Genomic DNA, 7,663 nt, shown 5'->3' on the forward strand with positions numbered 1-7,663 from the left:
TGATCTTTTTAAGTGGGAGAACTTGCACAATTGGTGGCTGACTAAATACTTTTTTGCCCCACTGTACCTACACGTACGCTACTGTCACAAGATGCAGGCCTCCTTACTGTCCCTAGAATTTCTAAGCAAAAAGCTGGAGGCAGGGCTTTCTCCTATAGAGCTCCCTTTTATGGTCTCCCTGCCCATGTGAGATATGCAGACTCAGTCTCAACCTTTAAGTCTTTATTGAAGACTCATCTCTTCAGTAGGTCCTATGATTGAGTGTAGTCTGGCCCAGGAGTGTGAAGGTGAATGGAAAGGCACTGGAGCAATGAACTGCCCTTGCTGTCTCTGCCTGGCCGGTTCCCCTCTCTCCACTGGGATTCTCTGCCTCTAACCCTATTACTGGCTTACTGGTTCTCTTCCATGCCGTCCCTAGGAGGGGTGCATCACTTCAGTGGGTTGAGTCACTGACGTGATCGTCCTGTCCGGGTTGGCCCCCCTCCCCCCTCCTGCTTGTTTGGCCCTGTCCGGGGGTATTGTCGGACGGGGCCACAGTGTCCCCCAACCCCTCCTGTCTCGGCCTCCAGTATTTATGCTGCACTAGTTTATGTGTCGGGGGGGCCGTGCTGCTGCTCCAGTTTCAACTGTTCTGCCTGCGGCTATGGAACACTGACCTATTCACCTATTGATTTGATTTGGATAGAGAGAGAGAACATGATTAAGCCTTGTGTTTTTTATTCCAACACGGTCAGTCATCTGAAATCAGGAGGTGAAATGCAAAACTGACCATGGATCATTAACTCTGGGACTACTACATCTCTTTCTGTATTTCAATGTAAAGCATCTCTTTAATAATACTTCCTGTTGATCCGACCAAGTGACATCTCACCAATGATCATGCTGTGCCCTCTGTGTCAGCCAGTTCAGATGCGGGAGAGGTTCACCAAAACAGCTTATATAACCTAGATGATTTAGGGAGAAGGGGGAGAAGGATGAAGTGAAGAAGAGATACTGTTATTGTGTGTGTGTGTGTGGTCTCACCTGGTGTCCGCACTAATTGGCTACAGAGTACTTTATGCTGAAAAACAGACACATGAGAACAAACAATAGAAGATAATGTCAATAGAAGATACTGTATGTGACGCAGACACCTATCGGAGTGTACCTGAAACATTTAAATATAGAGGGCTATGTGTCTCACCACTTGGTTATTGCAAGGCTAACCCCCAGGGAAATCATGACTTGGCAGCAACAGATAGTCCAGTGAAAATTGCTGTGTTAATGTGGTGTAAATCTGAAAATTAGCAGCTTACATCTTAAGTTTTTTTTTATTAATGCATGTGAGACAGGTTCCATGTACAACAAGACAGGCAGAGATGGAGAAAAAGAACACAGAATTGTTTAATTACCTGTGGTTATGGACACTTTTGCCAGCAATAAAGCATCCACGGCCTGTTCCTCAGACAGTGAACATCTGGCAATATCTAAATTTTCGACCTCTTGATCAGCTCGTTCTTTGAAAGTAAAGAAAACAGCTTATTTTTTATAGATATGAAAACAATAATTGAGATATGACCGTTCAATCTAAAGCAGCAGATGTCATTTTTAGGATACATCAATACAGCCCAGTGCTGCTTACCTGAGATCTTTATAGGTGTCCACTTTGACTTCCTTCATTTCGGAAAAAGTTGCTTTCAGAACAATTATTTTTGATTGAAAAGAAAAAAGGTGTTGCCCTTGACAAAAAGACACAAATGTACCTCCATAGCTTATAACAATTTGCCTGTGAATAACCACACCTTCATACAAACGTGCTACTGTATGCAGAATTCTTGACAAACAACCGAAGATGCTGCCATATCCTGCCAGCACGTCCACAAGTGAGCCCCTCAGGAGCAGAATCATGACGCGTGGAAGAGGGAAAGGAATGAGATGGGAACAGCAATTTGTTGCAAGTTGGGGAGGAGGGTTAATATTTGAACAATAAACTATTCAACTTTTACTAAAGAATGGTCTAATAGCCAAGCTAGGTGTGAAAAACCCCCTCATATCACACACCAGATTTGCCCTAACAACCAAGGGGTAGCTTGCTACTCAATGTAATAAAGTAATGACTTTACAAATAAGTTACCTTACACGTTATGTTGGCTGACAATTTGGTAGCTACACTGTCCTTAAGGACCACAATGCATATCATTACAGCAGTATGTACCGGTATGTTAGCTAGCTACCTAACGTTAGTAGTTATACATCAAACTTGCCAGTATATTAACTATAGGCTAACTACCCAACATGTATTTACTTGATTATTCTCGTCATTCTTAGCTTAGCTAAATGGTATAGTCATTGTGCTTTCTCAATGGACATTCGGGTGCTTTCGTAAATTCGCTCTGGCTATCTATAGGCTGGACAATAGTCAAAATTCACCCAAGGCTGAAAAATGGCTTAAGAATGTTGGCTAAACTGGACTAGCACGAGCCCATCGAAAGTTTATGGAATCTAACATTCGCAGAGTCTGTTTTGACTGGAGTGATGCTTAGAATTCCAATGTATCGCTTTTTATTTTACCACTACAATCTGTTCATTGGACGAAACTGGAAAAAAACAACTTGTGTAGAAAGTAAACATCCGCACCTTGATGGTGTCAACTGTGCTTATGTCTGCTTAATGAAAAAGTAGGGGGGGAAATCCTACTATTTCTGGTCTGACAAACGAGCTCACTGCCCAGACTTACATAATTACAAAGAGGAGATTCTCCTGATTAGAATGGTGCCCGTGTAACAGTTCTGCTTCCGTCCCTCTCCTCACACATACCTGGGCTCGAACCAGGGTCCCTCTGCACACATAGACAACACCCTCGAAGCCTCCTTACCCATTGCTCCACAAAAGTCGCGGGGAACAACTACTTCAAGGTCTCAGAGTGAGTGACGTCACCGATTGAAATGCTATTAGCGTGCACCCCGCTAACTAGCTAGCCATTTCACACCGGTTACACCTGCCTTTTTTTTTATATATTCACATTGCGAGATATTTGGCGAAATAGACAGACATGCCTACATTTACCCCATAGGAAACCATTTGAAGACCACAGAGTTGCAAAATTATTTTTGTTGTTTACATTTTAACATTAAAGAGTTGGTGAGTTGCCAACAATAGCGAAGCAGGTATTGTGACGTTGAACAATAAGCTGGGAATAGAACGTTCGGAAGGCAAGTTGGTGCCAAGGTGATCAATAGGAGCTGGCAGGGTGAAAAACGCACTAAAATAAGGCCTGTTTTTCTCGATAACTTCAAAACGACGGCAAGAAGCTGGGAAATATGATCATATTATAAAACTGGGCTCCACAGCGGATGCAAAGAGCTGTTTTTTTATCAGAAAAGAAGGTTATTAAAAATGTAATGTGTCCAGCCTACTATCTACACGGATTTCAGAGCACTCTCGACTGAGTGTACCAGAGCGCGGAATAATTACTTTACGAGCGCTCAACACATGTTGAATACGGCCGGTGTCAGTAAACGTCGTAAAAAAGCGTAATTAAATTGTTTACAGCAGCACGTTTACAGTCACCAACGCTCTGGTTAACACAAAAACTGCCTTACCGGCTCTGCTAGGCTGAGTAAAATTGTCAGAGTGGTCTCATTTGTGTCTGGAAGTAGCTAGCAAGCTAGCCAACATTAGCTTGACTGCCGTTGTAAGGCCAAAACGCTCAAATCAATCCTACTCCTCAGCCCGAATGTCCAGTATATGCCCTGAGAGCGAAACGGTCTAAATTTACAAACGGACAAATTTTCTCTGAATGGAAACACCATAATTTTAATCAAATTAATTAAGCCAAATTTCTTAAAATCAATCCCATATAATATGTTATTACCAAAAATGTTTTAAATTCTCTGGTAATGCCAATAAAGAATAATATCAAATGCTTCTCAAAGATGCCCTCTGGTGGTCAAACTAGTAATAACTTGCAGAAGAAGAAATGATAATTAAATGACGTGCCACAGAATTCGGCAGCAGCGCACAGGGTGTGTCGCAGTATGAAGCAACTTTTAAAGGAGGAACCACTGTACATATGGTCAGCAGTTGTGTGGTTCAGTAATTATGTTGTTCAGCAGTTGTGGTCATTAGTTGTGTGGTTGTGGTCAGTAGTGTCTGCAATGATGTTTGTGGTCCAGTAGTTGTTGTCAGTAGTGGTCAGTAGTGTCTGTAAGTAGGTGTATGGTCCTGTAGTCAGGGTCAGTAGGTATGTGGTTGTGGTCAGTTGTGGTGAATCATTTTCATCAGTAGTAGTGGTCAGTAGTTGTGTGGTTGTGCTGAGTGGTTGTGTTCAGGAGTTGTGGTCATTAGTTGTGTGGTTAGAAGTATTGTGTTTGTGATAAATAGTTGTGTCCTTATGCTCATTGTTTGTGTGGTTCAGTAAATGTGTGGTCAGTAGTTGTGGTTAGATGTTGTTTGGTTGTGATCAGTAGTTGGGGTCAGTAGTGGTCAGTTGTTGTGGTAAGAAGTTGTGATAAGTAGTTGTGTGGTTGTGATCAGTAGCTGTGATCAGTAGCTTTGAGGTTGTAGTTGTGTGGTTGTTGTCATTAGTTGTTTGGTTCAGTACTTGTGTAGTTCAGTAGTTGTGGTTCTGTACTTGTGGTGAGCAGTTGTGTTGTTATGGTTCAGTAGTTGTGTGGTTCAGTAGTTGTGTGGTCAGTAGTTGTGTTCATTAGTTGCGATCAGTAGTTATGTCGTCAGTAGTTTTCATCAGTAGTTGTGTTGTTGTGGTCAGTAGTTGTGTGGTCCAGTAATCATGGCCAGTAATTGTGTGGTTGTGGTCCGTAGTTGTGGTCAGTTGTGGTGAGTAGTTTTCATTAGTAGTTGTTGTCAGTAATCAAATCTAATTTTATTTGTCACACGCAACAAATACAACAGGTGTAGACATTACAGTGAAATGCTTACTTACAAGCCCTTAACCAACAACGCTTTAAGAAGTTAAAAAGAAAAACATGTTCAGTAAAAAATAAATAAGTAAAAACATTTAAATAAAAGTAACAAACTATTAAACAGCAACAGTAAAATAACAATAGCGAGGCTATACACAGGGGGTACCGGTACAGAGTCAATGTGCAGGGGCATCGGTTAGTCGAGGTAATTAAGGTAATATGTACATGTAAGGTAGAGTTAAAGTGACCGTGCAAAGATAATAAACAGAGTAGATAATAAACAGAAAGTTGCGGCAGTGTAAAAGAGGGGTCTGGGTAGCCATTTGATAAGCTTTTCAGAAGTCTTGGGGGTAGAAGCTGTTCAGGAGCCTTTTGGACCTAGACTTGGTGCTCTGGTACCGCTTGCCGTGTGATAGTAGAGAGAACAGTCTATGACTATGGTGGAAGGTGTCTTTGACTATTTTTAAGGCCTTCCTCTGACACCGCCTGGTGTAGAGGTCCTGGATGGCATGCAGCTTGGCCCCAGTAATGTACTGGGCCATACATACTACCCTCTCTAGTGTCTTGTGGTCGGAGGCCGAGGAGTTGCCATACCAGGCAGTGATGCAACCAGTCAGACAGAATGCTCTTGATGGTGCAGCTGTAGAACCTTTTGAGGATTTGAGGACCCATGCCAAAAAAAAAATCAGTCTCCTGAGCTTTGTCGTGCCCTCTTCACAGCTGTCTTAGTGTGTTTGGACCATGATAGTTTGTTGGTGATGTGGACACCAAGGAACTTGAAGTTTTCAACATGCTCCACTGTGATGAGAATGGGGGGCATGCTCGGGCCTCCTTTTTCTGTAGTCCACGTTCAGCTCCTTTGTCTCGCTCATGTTGAGGAAGAGGTTGTTGTCCTGGCACCACACGGCCTGGTCTCTGACCTCCTCCCTATAGGCTGTCTCATCGTTGTTGGTGATCAGCATGTTGTGTCGTCAGCAAACTTAATGGTGGTGTTCTAGTCGTGCTTGGCCACACAGTCATGGGTGAACAGGGAGTACAGGAGGGGACTAGGCACACACCCCTGAGGGGCCCCAGTGTTGAGGATCAGCGTGGCAGATGTTTTATTTTTTATTTCACCTTTATTTAACTAGGCAAGTCAGTTAAGAACAAATTCTTATTTTCAATGACGGCCTAGGAACAGTGGGTTAACTGCCTTGTTCAGGGGCAGAACGACAGATTTTTATCTTGTCAACTTGGGGATTCGATCTTGCAACCTTTCAGTGACATGTCCAATGCTCTAACCACTAGGCTACCTGCCTCCACTGATGTGTTGTTGCTTACCCTTACCACCTGGGGGCAGCCCGTTAGGTAGTCCAGGATCCAGTTGCAGAGGGAGGTGTTTAGTCCCAGGGTCCTTAGCTTAGTGATGAGCTTTGTGGGCACTATGGTGTTGAACGTTGAGCTGTATTCAATGAATAGCATTCTCACATAGGTGTTCCTTTTGTCCAGGTGGGAAAGGGCAGTGTGGAGTGTGATTGAGATTGCGTCATCTGTGGATCTTTTGGGGCGGTATGCGAATTGGAGTGGGTCTAGGATTTCCGGGATGATGGTGTTGATGTGAGCCATGACCAGCCTTTCAAAGCACTTCATGGCTACCGACATTTAGGCAGGTTACCTTCACTTCCTTTGGCACAGGGACTATGGTGGTCTGCTTGAAACATGTAGGTATTACAGACATGGTCAGGGAGAGGGTGAAAATGTCAGTGAAGACACTTTCCAGTTTGTCCACGCATCCTCTGAGTCCATGTTCTGGTAATATGTCTGGCCACACAGCCTTGTGAATGTTGACCTGTTTAAAGGTCTTGTTCACACCGGCTACGGAGAGTGTGGTCACACAGTCATCTGGAGCACCCTGTTCTCTCATGCATGCTTCAGTGTTGCTTGCTTCAAGGTGAGCATAAAGGTGGTATACTCCTCAATGTCATTGGATGAACCCCTGAACATATTCCAGTCACTACAGGACTGCAAAACAGTCCTGTAGTGTAGCATCCGCGTCATCTGACCACTTCGATATTGAGCGAGTCACTGGTCACTTTAGTTTTTACTTGTAAGCAGGAATCAGGAGGATAAAATTATGGTCAGATTTGCAAAATGGAGGGCGAGGGAGAGCTTTGTATGCGTCACTGTGTGTGGAGTAAAGGTGGTCTAGAGCATTTTTCCCCTCTGGTTACACATTTGACATGCTGGTAGAAATTAGGTAAAACAGATTTAAGTTTTCCTGCATTAAAGTCTCCGGCCACCTAGGAGCGCCGCTTCTTGATGAGCATTTTCTTGTTACTTATTGCCTTATACAGCTCTTTGAGTGTGGTCTTACTGCCAGCATCGGTTTGTGGTGATGGTAGATAGTGTGGTCCACAGCTTATCATGCGGTACTCTACCTCAGACGAGCAATACCTCGAGACTTCCTTAATATTAGACATTGCGCACCACCCGTTATTGACAAATAGACACACACCACCACTCCTCGTTTTACCGGACGTAGTTGTTCTTTCCTGCCGATGCATTGAAAACCCAGTCAACTGTATATGATCCGTGTCGTCGTTCAGCAATGGCTCAGTGAAACTTAAGCTATTACAGTTTTAATGTCCCATTGGTAGGATAGTCTCGAACGGAGCTCATTCAGTTTATTCTCCTGTGATTGCACATTGGCCAATAGAACGGATGGTAGAGGCGGGGGTTACCCACTCACCGATGAATTCTCACAAGGCACCCCGATCTCC

Source organism: Oncorhynchus tshawytscha, linkage group LG16 (assembly GCF_018296145.1).
Source record: "Oncorhynchus tshawytscha isolate Ot180627B linkage group LG16, Otsh_v2.0, whole genome shotgun sequence".
Classification (NCBI taxonomy): domain Eukaryota; kingdom Metazoa; phylum Chordata; class Actinopteri; order Salmoniformes; family Salmonidae; genus Oncorhynchus; species Oncorhynchus tshawytscha.